At 39.0% G+C, this 21,399-nt stretch overlaps 1 protein-coding gene across 3 annotated transcripts in view; it reads left to right on the top strand.

The window, feature by feature from the left end:
- The first annotated feature begins 12,504 nt into the window (after positions 1-12,504).
- The window catches only part of TFPI (tissue factor pathway inhibitor), a 34,850-nt gene continuing 25,955 nt past the window's right edge, over positions 12,505-21,399 (top strand). Inside the window, exon 1 of one of the 3 annotated variants that reach the window (XM_031064445.1) lies at positions 12,505-12,778. The gene's annotated coding sequence lies outside the window, so the exon portion shown is untranslated. The remainder of the gene's footprint in view (positions 12,779-21,399) is intronic. The other 2 variants (XM_031064444.1, XM_005430004.2) reach the window with 2 other exon arrangements.

Here is a 21,399-nt window from a genome sequence, read left to right as displayed (position 1 = left end):
GATAATTTTTTATGTAATTTTGCAGTGATATTGACCAAAGGAGTAGCTGTTGTATTTCCAAAGAGATACAGAAGTTCCCCTGGGAAACTTTTTAAAGCAGTAAATATATTTTTGAGTGCTCCAGAACTCCAAGCAGAGCAAATTTGTGAGTTCTTTACTACTGAGGTCTGCTAAGATACTCAGTTTTCAGGTTCTGGTTTTTGTTTTCAAGGCCTTAAAGCTTATATCAACAGCAATAATTAAAGCATAGCTTTTTATCGGGTTGTGTTGTTTGTGTCATCCCACTAAAAAAAAAAAATTGTGTTTGAAATCCTGAGTAGAGCTTCTGCATAATTTAGGCTTTGACATTAATAGGAAACCCTTGTACACAGAGAAGTTGAACCTCACAGGTTTCTGTATGGTTCAGGTTACTGAAACACCTCTGTTTTCAATTTCAATTCAATTAATGTGATATCCCAAGAAAGTATAGAAAAAGCAAGTGAAAAAATGGAAATTAATGAGCATGTGCGGCATAAGTGTAATGCATCACATGGTGGCCATGCAGCGGCACAGCTGAACCCTTGGGAATGCTGCCTCCCCCTCTAGTGGTTAAACTGCTTTTCTGAGCAGTGGACTTCCAAAATCTGCCAGAGCCAAACACTTGCAGATGTGCCAGAGGATGTTGGAGTATCTCCAACAGTGAGGTGGTAATTATTCAGCTTTCCACTTTGTTTCAAGTCTGCTTATTTTGGAGGAGAAGAGATGTTCTCACAAGTAGCCACTATAGTACCAGAGAATTAGTGTGGTTCTTTACTGTACAAAAATGTACTCAGTGGAGGATTGACTTTTTTCCCCACAGCCATTGCTTGGTACCACATACAGAGAATATTTTCTGTGTCATCTAGAAGTGGGAAAAACAGTTGGCAGTTGGTGTTTTGGGATTTTTATTTGTTGAGGGGTGTTTTTGTGTTGGTTTTTTTTTTTTAATCCTTGTTTTGTTTACATGCTTGGATTTTCTAAAATACAATCTTCACACATCATGGAATGGGTAAACAAATCACCAATCCAATTTTCATCCAGAAACATGTTGTACTGTTTAACCTCAGATGTGTAGGTTGCATTGGGGCTGATAATGCTACCCTGAGCAGGCTGCCAGCTTTAAAGGTGGTTTTGAAACGAAAAGTAAAGGGGATCTTTGCAGACACATCCCAGGCATTGGTATAAAACATCAAGGTCCATCTGTGAGCTGGGGGAGAGCTCCAGGCTTGGTTTATAACCAGCCCTGCTGGTTACTGCAGAGCTGAAGGAACTTCCTCAGATTTCACAGGCACAAGGAGGAGTTGGACACAGCAAAGGAATAAATGCCATCTTCCCTCTTTAATAGCAGTAAAAACTACACCCAAGTCACAAATGATCCTGAGAAATCAGCAGCAAGTAATCAAATGGAATATTGTTAAGTTCAACCCTTTTCACTAAAGAGCAATAACAAGTCATCAAGAAACACTTTTCATGTTTGGTGTTTTAAGCACCTGAGCCTTGATAGGCCTTAGAGCAATGCCAGGTCTTGACAATAGATCATTAATTGATTAATCAGCACTCCTTAATTTAATAAGCAGAAAGAGCTGGTAGTTCACTATTCACACAAATATTTGGGTTAAAAGTTTTCTGCTGTCTCTTGTGAGAAAAGCATTGATAGCTGAGAATGATATTTTGGTCAGAAAAATGAGTGTTCACTTTAAAAATCAAAGGACCTTCTTTCAATTAGGTGCATCATCTGTGTTTTGCAAAAAGAACTTTAGTTTCAGAAAAAAAATTCTCTTTACTGAGGGACTACCATATTTTAGCATGATTTTTTTTCCCCAGAAATACTTACAAAACCACCACAGGGATCCATCTTTAAATAAGTGTCTCTTGTTTGGAGCAATTAAAACTTCCTATTTTTTCTTTTCCTTCTGCTTTCCAGCTGGCCTGTCCACCTGCTTATGGTTTGTATCCAAAAAGCAAAGTTCAGAAACCCATAAGATCTTTCTGTTTTAAATGGAACAAAACAGTGATAATGCCTGTGTTATATATATAATAGTATATGTTCTTGTAAATAATTTCCTCTTTTTTTTCTCATGAGGAACTGATAACTCTGAAAAACGTTCAACTTTGCTTTCTTGTTATTTTTGACCCTATCCTCTGTTCCCTGCATTACAGTAATAGAAACAAAGAAACATCCTGAAATTTAAAAATACTTTTGCATCTATATGTATTATTTCATATTATGTGGAACAAGTCCTGAAAAGCTTTATTTTCTCCTTGCATTTTGGTGTATGAACAATTCCAACCCTAGTCTGGGTCTGTAATCTGTTCTTGCTTACAAAACTTCCATACTCCTATTTTTGTCAGTTCAGTAGTAAGGAAAGGAAAATAAGAAAGAAGTTTGCCATTTGTCACACTTGTGAAATGATTTCCCCTCAAAGTTTGGCATCCTCTGTCCTGATCAATTAGGAAATAGTCTGTGTAAAAGTCAGCTCATTGTAAAATAAAACTGGAAGGAGCAACTGAATGAACAGAGCCTTTTTAAAGGAAGCTGGTAATCACAGTCTGTCTTTCTGCATATATAGCTCCTCTCTTAGTTTTCATTCCTGGCTGGAATCTATGCCAGTGTATTCCAGAACTACAGGGTGGCAGGGGAAGGATGGACCTATCTACTGCAGATGTTCCTCAAAATATTTAAAATTGGAAATATTTAAATCCGTCTATTAATTACATGTTTTCTTTTGCATCTAGCATCAAAGTAAGGTGCTGCTTCTATTTATTACTTTTGTTGTTGTTATTATTATTACAAAGCATTTAAAGGAAAAAAATAATTTGGTCAAATTATTTGTGAATATCTTGATAGGATGAAAAGCCCCCATGAACAGGTACCTTGTATCTATATAGCAGCTATTTCTCCAACAAGCAACAAATTTTTGAAATAGAATTGGAGGAATAAAATCTGTTGAGGGGAATATTTGAGCATCTTTAATTGAATATGGTCCAACACAGCACTCTGATCGTAAAAAATCTGTGTTCAGCTAGTATTTAGCTATTGAGAAGAAACTGTTTCTGTATTTGATTTACTGCAAGTAGCTTGTATTAAAACCTTCTTTGAAACATAAGTGCCAGCAATGGTAACTTGTTTTTGTGAGGGTTATTCTGTCAAAGAAATTTATATGTGTCTATTAGAAGAGTTATCTGTGCATTAGAGCAGGGTGTGTGTATTACAGTGTCTTAACTCTGGGCAAATTTTCTTGCCCTGTGGTGTAAGCAAGCAAAAATATCACCCCAGCTATCTCCCAGGCTGGAAAGTAATCAAATAAGCTGACAGGCTTCTGCCAGAATCTAGTGGAGATTTGGATAGCGCTAGAAATAGATTGTAGAGGATCAAAGAAAAATATTGAGTAATTCTTAATCTTCTTTTTCCAATAGCACACAAGCTTTAGGAAAAATCCTCCTGCACTGCCTGTTTTCTTATTAAAACAGGCTAATTCAGTAAAGGTGATGAGAATATTGCAGTGAGAGATTCTTGCCAGTTAAAAATTTGCCACTCAGCAAACTAGGATTTTACTAGAACTGTTTGGATTTTCCCACAGGAACCACACAGTTTTCCATATGTTGTGAATACAGCTTTTGTAAGCATTCTGGACAGTCCTGCTAAACTCTGCTTTACTAAGGATGCACTTAGCACCCAGGAAACACCTTAAATACTGGGTTTCTTTCTAGTGAGCCAACCAGGATCGTTGCATTGTTCTCAGTCCTCCAGACTTCTCAGGTTCCTTTCTGACTTATCCTCTGGTAGCACTGAGTAAACCCAGCATGAGAGCCATCATTAGCTCATTTCTGTTAGAGCACTGCTGTGGATACAGTTTAAATTGCTTCATTCATCCAGTTAGTGAGCAGAGCAACATGTCTGAGCTTGCTGCATGAGACAGGAATGCAGCGTCAGGAAATTCCTCTGCAGCAACCTGTTGTGTTCTTCTCCTTTCAAAAGCACTGCCTTATTCCAGAGTTATGTTTAGAGCTAGGCACACACTTGAGAGACTTTGGCAGCTCAGCATTCCGGATGTTTACTCTTTGTTTTGAAACCAAAATAGAAAACTCCTGTGGAAGGCATTATGTTCCATTTTCTGTCTCCTGGGGGAGGTGATCTTGCCAAGGATCTGTTTTGGTTTGTTGTTGTTTGGTGTGTTTGCCATGAAACAGTTGCATGGAAGAGATGTTTTGAGTCTAGCATCTTCCTTGCAGTAATTTTGCTTCTGAAGAAAGGAGGAAATGATTTTACCACGGACTAATTTGGTGGATATCAGTCATCTAAGGTGGCTCTTGCCTAATGAGTTGGAAAGGGCTTTCCCACCTGGAGCAGTCTGACAGGACCTGTGACACACTTTTATCATGTCATGAGTTTCAGTACCACAGTGTACAGAGTATTCCATGTTTGGCACAGTCTTCTCTTGATTGATTAGTTTGGAACTTCAAACAAGATTTTTTTTCATTCATTTCTAATCCAGTATTTGTCCCTTTTTTGAAGTGCAATCTGGTGTTGTCTTCTTCCACGTGTCTAATCTCATTATTTATTATTTTCTATTACCAGAAAAGTAATACTAAATACTAAAATAATAAAAATCTTTTTCTCACTGCTAGGCAACATAAGCTTTGCTGAAGATAGATTAGTGCTCTGTCATCTATAAAACAAAAATTGTTTCCAGTTTCTTGGAGGGCAGGGACTTGATAAAGGACAGACAATTGTAAGCTGTAAGAAATGAATTTGTAAAGAATTTTTAGAACTTGATAGAAAGTTTATGCAGTTTTGAGTATTTGCATGGAAATATTGAGATAAGGTGTGTTGATTTAGGAAGTAAATTATTTATGCTATTATTAAGTAATAGCAGCATGTGTGGCAAAAGCTAATAGGCTAAAAAACATTTATAAAGCATTGTAACCAAGAAATAAGTTAGCTTCTGATAGAATGGCATTGAGTTTTACATCTCTTGTGTCTCACTCTTCATCGAGACTGATGATGGAATAAAATCTTTCAAAACCTCTCAGTTGCCCCATCTCTATAAAAACTAAAACCAACACTAAGCACTGTGTAAATAGCTGTTCCCTGGTGAGCATGTGCACTGCAGTCTCTCTCACAGGAACAAGTGGCTGGGTTTAGCTGTCTAATGACTTCTGAGCACACTTGAAATGTTTGTTTGTCTTAGATACGGGATAGCAACTGATAAGAGCCAAAGTTTGGGTGGTGTTTTCCCCACCCAAAGGACTTTGCTGTCTGTAATTCCTAGAGAAGCCTTTTCCTCTCCAAATGGAAGACTGCAAGTCAGTGGTCTGGGGAGGCAGCAGCCAGCCTCAGGAAGTGCAGGTCTTTATCGCAGTAGTTGTTGGCAATGCTTTATTTTGGGTTTTAGCAGATTGGAAAACAGGTTTCCTGCTTGTGTGCCTGGGTTGCCTTCCTGTGTCTGGAGCATGAGCAGGCAGGAGGTGATGGAGCAGAAATGACAAGTGGAGCAGGGGTGCTGGGAGGCACCAGGGTGCCCACGGTGGGGCTGGGGGAGCAGAAGGCAGCAGGTCTGGCCCTGTGCAGCTGGGGCTGGGTCCAGCTCTGTCTGCCAGGAAATGCTGCTCAGGCTCCCCAGAGCTGGCAGCACGTGGTGGTGTCCTCATTTGCCACCTCCTTCACTTAACCAAACCCTTAAAATACTTCCCTGAAAGTGTTCTCTGGGACTCCTGCTGCTGCTCCTTATGGCATGGCTTGTGCATCTCCTGCACCTGATTCATTCACCAGCCACACCATAGGGAAGGCTCAGCCTGGGGGACACTGGCACAGTGCAAAACCCAAAATGGCACACAAGGTGGCCTGGGTGCAGTCTGGAGGAGCAACTGTGACTAGTGCCTCCCAGTCACCCCCTCTGAAAAGAAAATAACTTTCACTTCTGTTCATCCTATGCCAAGTTAAAGAAAATGCAGATATGCTCACAGCTTTCTGAGAAATCAGTAGAAAGTCCAATGAATGAGAAATTCTGCTTGTTTTGTGGTTTTCTACCTAAAAGCACACACTGTTTAATTTCAATTTGTTTCATTTAACCAAGAGTTAGAAACAGCTAAATAATACTGTCAGAGTATACTTCTAATTGATGATTTTGGTGCTGCTAGAATACATTTCAAGGGGGGCTGGAAAAACCCATATAAGGAGTCTCTGACAATGTAAGCTGCTTATATGCATGCTTCAATTGGTCAATTTTCAACATTCTGAGCATGTAGAGTTGTGTTTCTTGCACTGTTTAGCCTTGTCTCAGTTTTGTTAAAGCAAGAGATAGGTATTTTAGATAATGCAATAGTCAATCATTTAAATTTACAGCTTATGTAAACCTACTAGAAACTATTTTTGAGTGATTAAGGAAATATTATATCAATTTAATATTTGCATATGTTTTCATAAATAAGTATACTATTCCAGTATGATGTGGGTATGTACATAAGTAATGGCAGAAATATGTATACTGTGAATACATAAAAAGATATTCAGAAATAAATCTCTCATTGGAGCAGTGGAAATAAAAATGGGCACACAAATTAAAAAGGAAAGAGTTTCAAAAGTTTAATGGAATATTTTCCCCTGAGAGCAGAAATTATCCTCAGACCTGAATATTTATAAACATTTAACTTATGATAAAACTCACACTGACTGCAGCCTGAACAGAAATGCAAACCTCATAATAATAATAGTGAAGGAATAAATACAAGTGCAGTTGCTGGCTGTTTCCACATAAAACATCAAAGCTCACAGTGCTGCAACAGTGACATCCAGTGACTGAGGCAGCCAGTCCTGGGCTCAGGCTGCACTTTGAATGAGCACTAAAGGGCATGGAAGGAAAGGGATGTTTGTTTGCTAAGATCTTTAGTGCAACACTGGGCTCATTAAGAGGATAATTAGAAATGCCATGGGAGAATGAACAGCATGATAAATAGGTAATCAAGAAAAATGATGTATTGAATTAATCCATATCTGTTTCAGAAATAGGTATTTGCTGAGCCAAGTAAGGAATATATTATTTTAAAACAAGTGCTTTGTCTGATGAGGCAATTTGTTCTATGAGCCCACACACCCCCCCTGTTTTATTATTTAACAAAACAGAATTCAGTAGGTAATACTTCTACTCTATTTTGCTGCAGATACGATCTACCTCAGGTCTAAATGCAGCTGTATGATGGAAAGTCCATTCAATTTTTTGAATTAATGAAATAAAAAGACCAGAAAGAAATAAGAAACTTGCCTTTTGTAGGGAAGGTAATAAAATGCTTACTTTTTACATAAGACATCCCTTTCTCTGTTTTGCTTGAAGATATTGTGAGGTTTAATGAAATTTACACTTCATAAAGCTGCTGGCTCTAGAAATGAATGGCATTTGGTTCTGACCTGACCCCCTACTTCCTTAGTTATCCATTTTTTTTAATTGGGTATGAGTCCTGAAAATCTCGAAGTTATTCCAAATGTCACATGATATCTGCTGTACTTTGATTCCTGTAATTGAACTACAGAAGTAGATTATCTCTGGGCTTTTAAAAAAGGTAGTAATAGGAACTAATTTTTTAGGATTTCAACTTCAAATCATGCTCCAAGCTGCTCATATTTTACTCTTAAGAAACTCATGAGTTAAAAAAAAAAAGGTATATGAGTTATATATGGTCATAAGCAAAAAGAAATGCACAGAAAAATGAATTAAAAGAATTACAAGGGAAGCAACTGCCCAGATGGAAACAAGAAATGGGAAAGTTTCTCACATCTATCTTCTACCAAGAGGCAGTAGTTTGATTGTGATACAGGAAAATAAGAGAAATTAAATCCTTAGGGTTGCGTTGCTTCTCCCTGCTCGTTCAAAACAATATTCAGATTATTAAATATGCTGGGTATTTAACCCCTGATTCATCTGGTGTCAACACAGGGAATGTTGTATTCTGGTGGTATGCTAATACTGGATTTCTATAGGGTACAAGATGACAAAGTGTTCTGCCTAATAGGAGGAGAGCCCTTTTGGGGTTTTTTTAAGCCCTGGATTTGATGGAGGGAAAATTTTATAAGCCCAACTTCTTTCAGGAAAAAGAACAGCACCAGCTGACTGCAGAACCTCTGTACTTCTGCTGGTCAAAGCAGAAGTTTAATTTCAAGAGAACCATTTGCACAGCTGGGCTTAGAAGTCAGAAAGGCAGATGCTGAATGTTTTCCTTGCTGCTGCTCAAACAGGCTGGGTAGCTCAGATTGGGAAGATTTTCATCTAGTAAGAAGCTGATCTGATAATCACTTTCCTCTTGTCCATCACTCAGTTCCTTTCCTCTTCTCACCCCTGAAGACAAAAAGTACATTAGGATAGTCCCCTTACCCAACTTACCTTTGATAGCCTTGTAAAATATTTGACTTTCAAAGCACAAAACTCCAAGAAAAAACCCCAGCAAAAATAAATTTGGACGTTAAGTGTTGAAGATTCTCTCTTTTAATGATGTTTAAATATTTAGATGTCTAAAATATATTTTAAAGGTGTTTGCATACTACATTTCCATTAGTAATGGTATGTGTTACTTAGCTATTACTACTTTGCATTGAGGACAAAAACAAAGCCTGAATTTTTGGGGTTGCCTCATTGTGCTATCTCAATGTTCTGCTTTCAGGAAAAATAGTCACCTTTTTTGTTCATTTCAGTTTCAGTCTTTAGAAAACCCTTGAGATAGCCATGGTTTTAAAATAAGATCAGAGTGTTACAGGAAAGAAATAATAAGAGTGGAGAGAGGAGTGCACCAGAGAGACAGCTCTTCAAGTGACAGCTGCTGGATTCTGATCTTGCTTTCACTAAGCAAGATCTTTCACTTTCACTTCCATTCAAGTGTTTTTAGTCAGCATTGAAATATTTAGTACTACAGAGACCACTCTAATGGAACGAGTATAAACTAGTAATAGAGCCATTTGTAAAACCCCTACTGAAAGGAAATTAAGCTATGTTCCTCTCTTTCTCTATGTTCCCCTTTCAGAACCTAGCTAGGATTTTGTGTGGCTGTGGTGACAGTGACGTCTTAGCTCTCACTTTTAGGTTCACTGGGCTGAACCAGCTGTGCTGGTGGTGGGTCTTCTGCCAGATTGATTTCGGGTTCCTTATGCTTATGAGGATTCAGAAATGCCCGTGCTGTCCCATCCCCTAGCACCAGTAGGAGTATTAAGTTATGACTCAGTTTGTGGGAGGCAGACAGCTCTCCCCTCGGAGATCTCAGCAGCGGGAAAATCAAGTGCCATCGCTAGAGGGCAACAAGACATCACAGACTCTGCGTTGTTAAAGCCCGAGCAATGTCCCACTCTCACCGAGGAACAGCTGTTTGAGGAACAGCTTATGTAAGCCTTTGTTTTTTCCCAACTGTGTGACACAGTGAATCTTGCTTCAGAAGTGATAGAGCTTAAAATATTTATTTTATTACGTCTGCACAAACAAAATTTATAATATAATTTTGTGTTGCTTTATCTCTGTTCTGGTACAGCAAAACAATTACAAGATTGGATATTTGTGCATAATTTTAATTTCTGAACAGCATATACCTAGGTCTATGGTGGAGTCTAACATATTCTCCTAAAAACCCATGCACTATATACAAATAAAAATGTACAGGTTAGGAAAATTGGAATTTGTGGATCACTGTCTTTCCCTCCATCCCTTTCAGTCAGCATGAGCACCAATCCAAACTGGTAACAGACATTGTAGGGAACAGTGACCCTGCCCCAGTCCTCTGTAGCTTTTAGGGTAATTATTAGCTCTTACCTTCCATGTCCTGCTGTCCCTAACAGTGTTGTCAGTGTAAAACCAGCTTGCCACTAGAAATGTAGGCTGTGTAGTACAGGGACGTGGTGGAGACAAGGGTGGAGAACCTGGCCTGAAGCCACTGCTGGGTCTCAAGAAAGAGTCAGGTGTTTCTAACCTGTGTGTTGGAAGCATTTTGCTGATGCCAAGACTTTTACCATTAGTATTGTTATCCTTGCCTACCTTGTGCAGGCCAGCAGTCTAGACAGATCTCCAGGCTAAGGGGTTTCCTGGCACTGCACATTGTCTCCTGTTTTGGCTCTTGGAAAAAGTGGGGCTGTCACCAGAAGCAGCTTCATTGTGAGAGCTCCCAGCTGACAACATGGAGTAAAGGGATTTTTCTGTGGTCAGAGGGTAGCTGGCAGTGTGCCTTTTTAAGCAGTGTCTGTTTGTTCATCAGGCTTGTCATGGTGCTGACCTCTTACACAGACCTTCCTTTTCTAATTCCCTGATCTTCCAGCTTGTTGGGAATAATTCTGTGCACTTTCAGAAGACTAAATTCTAATCACCTCAGCTTTGGACTCTTCAGAGCCAAGTACTGAGTACTGCAAGTATATACAAACAATGTTTTTCATGGCACCTCTGCTTGAGTTTGCTCTAGTTGAACTATTGTATGTATCTGCTAATTGGTACCTCCTCAGGTAGGGACGTTTTCTACTGTGGACTGATAAGAGTTATCAGCAGGTTTCAGGGCAGGCCAGGGATTAGTGTGATTGTCTAGGCCAGGTCAGAGCTGAATGCAATTCTCTGATCACACTGAAGGCTCAAATCAGTTTTGTTTTCATCTTCAAAGTCTGATTCCATCTTCAACTGAAGCCTTTTATGTTGTAGTTAAAATACAAACTAAATTAGGAGGACAACTAAATTAATTCCTGGTAACTAAATTAGGAGTATTGCATGTGGGAGCTGGAGAGGGAGCAACAGAATAGAAAGCAAAACTGCTTATCTGAATATGAAAGAGTTTTCTTGGAATTTTTCTTTTGAGTATGCATTCCTTGAGCGCATGGTGGCATTTTTACTCTCATTCAGTTTTATTATTTATCAAAGATTTCTTAGTCTGAGGGTTTTGTTCTCTTATATGTTCCTTAAAGTACTTTTCTTTATATGTTTTTCTCCACTTATTTGAAGATAAGATGTCAAATGTGTTTTAAATGGTAGCTTTTCCCTTTTATTTTTTCATGTCTGTGTGGACTATATCTTTCAGAATTCCTTTGAGTTACCTGAGAAAGGTCTCGTGAGAAAAAGACTGATGTTAACTCATTGACACAGACTATGAAAATTCTTTTCTGTGGGTGTTCATTTAAAAAAAACTCACTAAAATATCAACAAAAAATCCACTTGAAATTATGGCCAGGCCTAGTCCCTGGATTTGAAATAAATTTGCATGGATTTGTAATTTCAGACCATTCAGCATCCAGTACAACTAAAACCAAAGCAAATTTCTTTGTCAATTTCTTGTAAAGTGGAGCAGGTTTGAAACAATCCACATAGATTCTTGTTCATCCATCTAGGTGCATTATCAAAGTGGAGAAGTATGTACATTTTTTGGAATCTATTGAGTTTGTTTCTATTATAAATGTACAGACATTTCTTTCAGTCAAGGTGTAATTTTAGTGCATCTGCTTTGGACTGTCTTTCTTGTGACCCTCTAACAGATTTATGGATAGTACTGATAGACACTAATTCTTAACACAATGATTTTCATTTGCTGTGCTGTGACACAAATGACAGAGTGCCCATTTCCTTTTCACTGACCTCTGCAGCTGGCTTGCCTCTTGCTTTATCTGAGCTGGTAATTAGTAACTGCAGGGTAGAACCTGGCCCCCAGCATTTGAACTGTCCCTTTGCTTCGGGAGTGCTTCTAGCCCATTTCAGGACAGTTAATCCATCTGATTATTGACCCAGTAAATAGTAAGTAGACTCAGCTGACTACTGGCTTTGTTCAGAAAAGTATTACAGACATTTTTACAGTCAGGAACAACAGCCAGGAGATCCAAGGAGCTCCCAGGAGCCCTTCTGTTTGTGTCAGAGATAGTTAATCCATTAACTGGGCAGGACAAACTGCCAGTCTGTTTCAGGATGGTGATGGGCAGCTGAGCATAACCTTCAATGAAAGTGATTTAACTACCTGTTTGTCTTTGCCTAGAAATAATTACAATGAGTTACAGTTACTGACTGTGTGGGTTATTGTGCTTCAGCTGCTATTTCTGTCTCTCTTACTGTTTCATTCCTTACCTGGGAAGTTCCCATCCTGAGTGTCCAAGACTGAGATTCTGCATGTGTGTCTCTATATGCACAACTTAGAAGGTCTCTGAGGGTCCCCATCCCTATCATCAGCCCCGGTACTGTTAATGACGCTGAACTCGAGTTTTAGCACGTACTGGTGTGATGTTTCAATAGATGGGATGTTGTAGCTGCAGGCAGAATAGCCTTTGTGAACAGCTCCACACAGCCGGGTGAGCAGTGACTTCGTTTAAAAAGAATAAAACACAGCGGTCCATCACACCGCATCCCTTAAACTTGCAGGGAATAGCAGGGCATCCTCACGGGCCATGCCAGAGCCTGCCAGGGACAGCGACTAAATCATCTGGCAGCCCCCACTGTGTAAAGGTGCATCTCGTTCCAGCCCATGCTGCTTGGCAAGCAGCTCTCCCAGCCCCGGGCAGACAGAGTTCCCAAGAGGAAGCGTTCCTGCCGCTCCTACCCGGGGATCTCTGCCTGCTGCCGGAGCCAGCCCGTGTCGGAGCTGCGGCTCCAACCCGAGCTGTGGCCAGCTGAGCAATCCATCCCCGGCGGGCAGCAGGCAGATATCAGCTCGCAGCCCTGCCTGCGCAGCTCCACACCACACCCCTCCAACGCGGATCGCTAGGGGAGGATCACACTCAGCTCTGATTCAGGAATTCCCTCTTTCTTCAAGAGCTGTTGCTAGGAGTTGGGTGAGTACTTTGCAACAGACTTTCGGTTTTAACGGAGTAATTATTTTTCCTTTCCTTGCCGAAAGCAGACTCAGCTGGTGGTTTTTCTTTACATGCAGTAGTCTGATGTTTAGATTCAAAGTCCAGCCAAGAGTGCTGCAAAAAGGGGGAGACTTCTTTCCCCCTGCAGATTTGAAACAGCAGGACAATGAATATACTTGCATGATTAATACAACTAACATTTGGCTGCCATAATCTCAGTCTCAGGTATGTTAAACTCTAAGTCAGTTCTTGGAAAGGAAGCAGTCCTAAAGCTGAATAAGCTAATTCTGATGAATAGCTTGAGTTTGAAGAAAAGCTCTTGCTTTTTTACAGTGGATGCAAGAGAGGCTCGATTCAAGCAGAGTGGTCTGCCAGGCTGTTTCAAATCAGTCTGAGGCAACTAACTTCTGAAGCAAGTCATATTTTGAGAAGTACAGGAAGATTTTAAAGAGAATCAAATTAAGCTGTTAAGACAGTAGCCGGTTTCACTCACAGTATATTTGAAATCTACAAGAAACTAGTCAATGAGGTGTCCAGTCGTATCAGTGCAACAAACACACTCTGCACCCCAAAAAAACCAGAATAGTTTTGGTGACTTCTGTAATATTTTACTCAGAATAATTGATGTAAACTTCAGTTTTAGTAACTGTGTAAAACAAAGAAGTGATGTTTTACTCAGAATAATTGATGTAAACTTAAGTTTTAGTAACTCTGTAAAACAAAGTGATACTAGCCTGTATTTTAAAATATTGCTAGAATTGGCTAATATATTAATAAAAATTGCAATTTTAATGAAGAAAAAGCCCATAACAATGGGAAATTAGAGGTAGGGAGAAAAACAGCAATTTGGATTGGGGGAGGAGTGTGTGGATGGTCAGTCTGACTCAGTGCTCCAGGAATCAGCCACAAAAGTGTCATGGGAAACATGTAAAGATATAAACCTTCCTTCCTGAGTGTCTCATGGGCAGACACAGAGGCAGGAAGTGCAGCTGTCAGTGCAGATAGGGACAGCAAGGACGTGCTGGAGGAATTGCCGGGCACCTACTTGGGTAAAGCTGTCAGCCTTTGCCCTTTGGAACCTTCTGCCCATGATTTAATTTCCCTAGGAGACATTTATTACTGTCTGTGAAGGCAGCAAGTATCTGTATCCATGTCAGATTCCTCTGAATTATTCTTTAAGCTGAATTTCAGAATTATGATCAAGTTTACTTTGGTGTAGTGTACACAGGACAGTGCTGAGGAGGTAAAGGTGATTAAAGCACACCCTGCTCTGGCCTTTTCTCCTGTCAAATAATGCCCCAAGTGAAATGGTTCATTAAAAAGCCGTCATGTGGCCAATTGCTTGGTGAATCCATTTATTTGAAAATTTTATGACTTTTATGCCAGAGAGTCACAGAGTGCCCTTTAAATTGCCTTTCAGTAATCTGTGTGTTTGTCCTCACATTGTGCATTGCATAGTTTGTAATTTTTGAGTTTTAAAGTGTTTCAGCTCTCTGGTGTAGCTACGTGACATTTAAGGTACATTTAGCTTTTTAGTGCAGTGCCCACATTTACTAATATTGCTCATGAAAACTTAATTGTTATTCATCTAGTAATGTTCTAAATGCTGAATTAGAGTTTTATGTTTCTGACTCAGGACAGATAGAAATTTAATGGCAGTGAGTTTATCTATCCCTAATCTCATTGGAGAGTAATTTTGAAAGCCCAGTGGTAAAAATTTGACTCTTTGGTGTCTATTTTAGATCTAAAGGGAAGTGAGGGAGAGCATTCAAAAAGGAGGCAGTTTTCTGGGAAGAGGAAGTTTTCACAAATTGGAGGAAAAGTGATCTTAGAAAGAAAGCAAGGGTGTAAAAGAAGGAGCATCCTAGCAGACTCAGAACATATCCCAATCCACAGTTAGAGAAGGAGAATTCCTCAGCTCCAGTTCTACCTGCAAGGACTGTCTGTTTCTCAAATAACTCTTCCAAGTGCACAAACAGAAGCAGACACTGGTACCCAGGTGTTCACCAGCACAGGAGCACTGATATTTTTAATGCTATTCTGATTTTGTGCATCTTGGATGACTTTTAGGGCACAGAACACAGACTTTTCCCACCGATATATCAGTGGGATTAGGATTGTTTCTGAAAAAAAAATCTCTGGGGAAAAAAAATACTGTTACACAATCTTTCACATTCTGGAAAGTTACTTTAATATCTACATTTACTTTAAAAAGGCAATTCTGGCAGTAATTTTAGCTTGCATTGTAAGATAAGGCAATATCTGCTTTAAGTGCTTTTTTACTTTCATGATTTTGTTGTCATTCAGTTCATCCTGAGAATGTCTGCCAGAAGGACTCAAAGCATTTGTATAGGAAAAAGAAAATAAATTTTAAAATTTAAAAAAAAATATCAGTAGAAGTTAGTAGCATTGAGGTTTACATGACTGTCATATCTCAATTGTAGAGCCAAGTGTTTAAAATCTGTCAAATTCCATTAGTTTCTGGTGTTGTTTGTTTGGGCTGCATTCTGAACAGACATATTTTCTCTCTAGAGAATCAGGAGAGGCTGATGGACTCTTACCTATCTGCAGTTGTTCTTCACACTGAAACCAGAGAAAACTGTCTTTGAAAACAGGGAGGGACAAATTACTCACTTCTGTGTGTTTGTCTTATGAAACCAGTTTAACTTTACAATGGGGACAGAGTACTCCTGGGGACAGAATGAAGCAAAACCATATGGAGAATTGTATAATTCCTGCCCCTTGTAGTTACTTCACAGCAAAATAGATTTATTTTAATCCTTTTCATTTTCTCTCACAACTCTTTGTTCAGTTTCTTAATTACTTCCTGTGCTGTTAATACAGATATTTATTTCCCATCTTTAGTATTGCTGCCACCTTCCCTGATGAATAACTGAGTGAAGCTCTGAATCAGGTAATTAGACTTACAGTTTAGTGAGAAATTAAGACTAGGCTTACTCTAGGGTATGAGTTGGATCACAAGAAAGTTCAACTTTCTTTCAGAAAATTTAACCTTCCTTCAGAAAACAAAGTATTCCAAGAGAACTAATTTTAATGTAGCTACATTGAAAAGAGAAGTTGCAGCAAGTAAGTTAGAAATACAGATTTTATATAAAGGAAATACTCGGTATTGTTTTTATGAACTTCAAGAAAGCATGTTGGCATTTACTCTATGTCCAGAGGAGCTGGCACTGTGGGAGATGAAGGGAATACAATCCTTTTTTATTATGGCATTGTTATTTCATGTTGGTTTAAAGTGGCTGTAGGATGATAATCTGAGCCAGTCTGAGTCCTGGGTGATTCCCACTGAAGGCAGTTTCAGCATTTCTGACCTGTGTGACAATCACAAATCCACTGCAGGAAAAGTGTCTGTGGTGTCTCCTGCTAGGAAGCCAGACCAGGTGAGCTCAACTTGCCTGACAGAGCAGGGAAATTTGTGTTTGAACCTCTGTATGTGTGAAAATGTGATTGATGGGATGGTGAGGTTACAAGAGGTGACTGGGTATGACCAAAACCAGTCACAAGGGGCATCACTACGGCAGCAGTTTCCTCCTGTGCCTGCCTGTGGGATTTTCAGCACCTGATTGAGTGGTCATGCTTCCACAGTATGTGCAAATGGGAAATTACACACCACTGGATGACATATATATAATATAGTGCTGAAATTCCTCTCCCCACTAGAAAAGCAGGTTGTGCTAAGCTAATTGACATCTAAATTCACTTTTTATCCATAAGGACAGCCCCCACTAGAAAAGCAGGTTGTGCTAAGTTAATTGACATCTCAATTCACTTCTGTTTATCCATAAGGACAGTTGAGACTTGAACACATGGGCTGGACTTTTCCAGTCCAAACTGCTAGAAAAAAAAACAGGTTAGACACTTTATGGTGCTTAGATGTAACTAATATTGCTGCTTGTTTGTTTTGCTAGATGATCCTGTGCTCTGGAGTGGTTTTTATTAGGATACTGAAAGCATTCCCTGTTTGAAAATAAGATCAGATGGCCAATATTTTTGCTACCAACGGATAGTTTCTGCCTGAGCAGTTCAGGCTTGAGTGTAGTGGGGTTTTTTTGTTTATTAAGATTTATGAAATTATGTAAGCAAGTTATTTGCTTTAGTCCACATGTAACAATATTTTGATAGGAGCAAAAGATTTCTTTTCCCTGTTGAAAGCTATATTGAAATGAAAATGAGATAGTTATGTGATTTGCTGCAGACAAACCCAGTGGTCCTGTGAAAATTGCAGTTATTTTAATAAATCAGTCTTAATTTCAGAAGTTATAGTTCCCTTTGACTGTTGCATCGGGTGCTCTGCACTGCTTGGTCAAGGAGTTAGGAAAATTGTTTACAGGCTTCTGTAGGCAAGGTTTACAGTCACTACAGCTCTGCCTAGCTGATTATATCCAGTTCCCAGCTCTAGGGTCATGGATACCATGGATGGGACACCTGACTGAGCCAGGCAAGGAGGAGAACTCAGTGGAGGAGGAGTTTAGGGTCTGGAGCTGTGTCACAAGGGAAGTTGAGAGGAGACAGGATGGCAGAAGTACCTAGTGCCAGATGGGAACAGACAAGCAGAAGGGAAAAAATAGGTCCTGGACCTAAGCTGGGAAAATGGAAAACAGTTTTAAAGCAAGAGTGAAAGAAGCTAACAAGGAAAATGAAAAGGCAAGAGGTCCACAGGCATATAAGAAAGCAGGACTTCTTGTACTGGGTTTATTAATCAACTTTATTTTTTTTATATTTCCATTTCAAAATATGGCAAGGTTTTTCTTTTCAATTATTTGGTGTTCTTGGAAAGCAGCATTTACAACCTTCATAAAAGCAGAAAGAAGGTGGGAGTTTAAATCTGAACCAGTGACATCAGGTTATACAACTTTTTAGCATAAAAGCAAATAAAAACATTAGTTTTTCCAAATTTTCTCCATAGTTCCCAATTTTCACTTCACTTTCCAGTTCTCACTAGGTAATTTCAGAGACTGAAATAGCACAGCAGCAAAACATTTGTGCTAAATGGTGAAAGGTAGGTAACCAACCAAAGTTCTCTTTCATGACAAGAAGGAATTTGAAGTTCTTGGAGGAAGCAGATGGAGTCCCTGGTCCCAGGACTGACACAGACTGAAAGCTGCCACAGCAGGGCACAGAAAAAGGGAAATAATTTGGGATGAGAGTGGGATTCCCATAGCTTTCACTTCAGTCAGTAATGTTTGCATGCTCGTGATTCACAGTGCACTACCTGAGCTTATCAAGCTGCTGTGCCAGCACAAGGCTCTGGTGGCAGTCAGTTTAATTGACAGCTCATCACTGACTCAGGTACCACCAGCAGAACAGAGGTGATGGAATTCCTGCTCACTCCATTCTTCATATTTACAGCTGAGGGAATGAGAAAACAGCTCCAGACCAGCACATGTTGTAAAATAATTTTACAGGGAACACTGACTCTGCCAGCTGGTTGACAATGCTGCAGATAAGACTAATGAAACCTGTGTCACACAAGTCCCAGGAGGCAGTGCAAGGTATCACAGGGCAAAGGCAATGCCTCTGAACTACAGGGAACTGAAAAAGGTCTGCTTGTATATCAGAAGTTTTATAATCCTGTCTAGTTAGACTTTTTAATCCTTCATTTTAGGTTGTGCTAAAATGGACCCTGGCCATGCACATCCTACCTTCTGCTACTAATTCCTCTACTTAATTATATCCTCTGCCTTTTTGTGTGTGTGTGTTTCTGTTTCCTGGGCTGTCAGTGTGAATGAGTCACTTTTACCATCATTGCAATGTCACTTTAGGCCTTTTTCTAAGGATGTCTTTTTTTGGGTACTATGGGAAATACTAGTTTTATTTTTCCAGTTAGTGTGTTAGAGATAAATGCCACACTGGGGAAAAAAAAAAAAGTTTGTGACTAAACATTCAGGGACCTACAGAAATTGCTGTTGAAAAGACTGCTGGGTTAAAAAAAAAAAGAAAAACTCCTATCTCCAAAGGTTGCAACGGACAAGACACTGAGTTTTATACTTTTCTGTTTTTGGCAAGAACATCTTGAGATCTTCCTTCTATTTTTGTTTTGGATGTCAGGAAGAAAAAGTCTTGGCTATAAGGCCAGGTGATAAGGATCTGTAACTGGGAGCTTCCTTGATTGCTTGTGATCTGCCTTGGCTACCTGTGTTTCAGCCTGAGGGAAGCTAATTGCACTAAATGAAAGTGCTTAATTAAATCAGTCAGTAAATCAGTGCTAATTATTATCTACAGACCTTTGATCTTCTTTGTCAAGTAAAATTCTTGTTGTCTGTTATAAAATGTCTCATTAAAAGGTGGGGGAGTTTGGGAGCAGTAGAATGCCAGTTCCTTAGGAATTGTCTGTATGAAATACACACTAATGATACCATGATGTAGAATATTAATGCTGGACTGACACCTGGCTGTCCTAAGCTAGAATCCTTCTGGAGGAAAAGGCTTTATTTACTCTCAGAAATTTTCAGAATGTGGCTGAAATAGACAGTTAAACATGACCTGTTTAAAATTGCCACATTTCCTATTTTTCTCATGACACACATGTTTCACCAGTGTGTGCATTTGACATTTTACTAGCCAAATATCATAGATGAAGTATTTTAAATTGTGCACTCCATACAAATACAACAACAACAACAAAATCAGAGTGCTTTAAAAAAATTATTCCAGTATCATGAGGGGCTTACAGCTTTAAAGTTCTGTTACTGGGCAGCTGAACATCCAGTCAGAAAGCCTGGACTTTTTCTAGAGGGTTTGGGTTTTAATTGAAAATCCAGTGCCAAGTACGTTTTGATCTGGGATTTCATTCTTCCTTCAGGAATAATAAGAAATGATTAGACTACGGAAGGATTTAAGCATTTTATTACCAAAACCTTCACCCCACTCATCCCACCTCCACCCAAACCTGACCCAATGTTCTGGGACTGTGTGACCTCCAGGGAAGGGTAGCAGGAAGATAAAGGAGGTTGTGTTTGCTCAGGAGGCTTGCAGCAAGGCAGATAGGCTGCTGCACAGCTTGCATTGTTCCTGCTGGGAGCTGGCCCAAGCATGGAGATGCCCAGCTTTTGACGCACTTTTGACCCTTCCTTTTAAGGGAAATGTAGGAGTTGAGTGGACGAATAGAAATACTGTACCCTGGGATGGGTTTTGTTCTCTGCACAAATGCAGTAATTTGTCCTCATAAACACACAGGGACAATGCTGTATGGCAGCTCACAATACACACAATTCTATTTCCAAATGGAAAAGAAAATAGGAACTTATTAAGGATTTCTATTTCTGCCTGATTGCCTGTGTTCTGCTTGGGGAAAAGGTTTTGAGAATATGGGATAACTGACTAAAAACTGATTACTAAATTTTGCAATCTAAATCTGTGCTCTGTGGATTCCTGGAAGCAGAAACCAAAGCTTCAGTTTAAGTGATAAAAACTCAAATTCAAATAGAGTTTTGCTGAACTAGTGAGAGTTTTGATGGTATGTTTGGAAAAACTCAAACATGGAAAATGAGGGCTCGAGGACAAACCTGGAACTAATCCATGTGGATAATTAGCAAGTTCCTTTATGATGAGCCACAATTGTGTCAATGATTACTTCTAAGGAAAACAATCAGCTAGAAATTTGCTCTTTCCCATGTAATTTCAAAAATTATAACTGTATTTTGTAATTTTTTTATTCCAGTGACCTCACTGGAGCCAGGCAGTTTGAAAGTTATTACTTTATATCTAAGTATGAAATCTGAATATTTGATGGTATTTCTGCTTTAAGTGAGCCTAGAAAATGTCAAATTATCACCAACTTTTTTGTATTGTAATGCTCACTGTCTGTGCAGTTCTTTGAATTTTTTTTACTTAATATTTCTCCCCATACCATTTTTATTAGTGTGGATTTATTTTAATTTTAGCTGATGTCAAACTAAACATCACAAATCAGATGCCTCTCAAATCCAAAGGCAGTCTTGGGCAACTTCAGGTTGCCATGTACAGAGTTACTCTCTATTTTAAAGCATGACTGGACTTTTTATGAGGGGTGAATTTAAAGATGTGTAACTCCTTTTCTTTTTAACATTTGGATAAAAATGCATAATTCCTCCAAGGTCGGGTACTACAAAACTTTGTATATAAAGGATTGTAAAACTGGAGTTCTAGTTAGAATTATGATAAAAGGTGCTACATCTATTTCTTTGAAAAATACTCTAGCTCTTGCTCATTTTTTCATTTAGGGAATATTTCAAAACTTGTGCACTGGTTTCTAATCCAAGAGAGGTTATTCCATCTCTTCTAGAAAATAATAATTTCCAAATTTGTTTGCAGTGCTAAAGAATAGTATTTGAGGAAAGATTTTAAAATCATGATTAAAAGCACAAAATGAGATCTGTATTAGTTTGCAAAATGTTTTGCCAAACTGTATGTAGATAAAGCCTTTTATTTGTTCCTGTTAGAAGTTAGGCTTAATAATTGAGTCGAGAAGGAATCAAAGACTTGCAATTTTTTGTTTGTTTAGGCAAGAACACATTATGATGTGGAATTTACCATGGTCATATTTTCTGGCTAAAAAAGAAATTCCTTTAAAACCAAAAGCGTTCTTCCATTATTATTAG

Source organism: Geospiza fortis, unplaced genomic scaffold (assembly GCF_000277835.1).
Source record: "Geospiza fortis unplaced genomic scaffold, GeoFor_1.0 scaffold155, whole genome shotgun sequence".
Classification (NCBI taxonomy): Eukaryota; Metazoa; Chordata; class Aves; order Passeriformes; family Thraupidae; genus Geospiza; species Geospiza fortis.
This window is presented reverse-complemented; position numbering and strand designations above follow the sequence as displayed.